This window comes from Penaeus monodon, chromosome 23 (genome assembly GCF_015228065.2).
Source record: "Penaeus monodon isolate SGIC_2016 chromosome 23, NSTDA_Pmon_1, whole genome shotgun sequence".
Classification (NCBI taxonomy): domain Eukaryota; kingdom Metazoa; phylum Arthropoda; class Malacostraca; order Decapoda; family Penaeidae; genus Penaeus; species Penaeus monodon.
In genome coordinates this window covers 4446366-4446668 of record NC_051408.1, presented here as the reverse complement: position 1 = coordinate 4446668, position 303 = coordinate 4446366, and positions in this window count along the sequence as shown.

The window sequence follows — 303 nt, the reverse complement described above, 5'->3', positions numbered from 1 at the left end:
CATAAAAGATACAAGTGTTATTATGTGTTTTTGACCTTGTGTTTTTCATTATTCTCAGAGTTAAGATTTGTTTTTTATTTCTTTTTGATGAATTTATTTTCGATGATTAGTTGACACAAAAAAGGGAATCTTTACTCTTTCTGACCTAAAAATGATGCGTCGACGAAGCTTATATTGGTATCCCTGTTGTGGGGGTCATTTCGGGGGCGTTAGTCTCCCCCCCCCCCCGCCCCCAAGACTCGGTTTGTCCCACTCATGGTCTGGCTGGCACCTCCAGGGCCCACAATTTTTAACTTTTATACT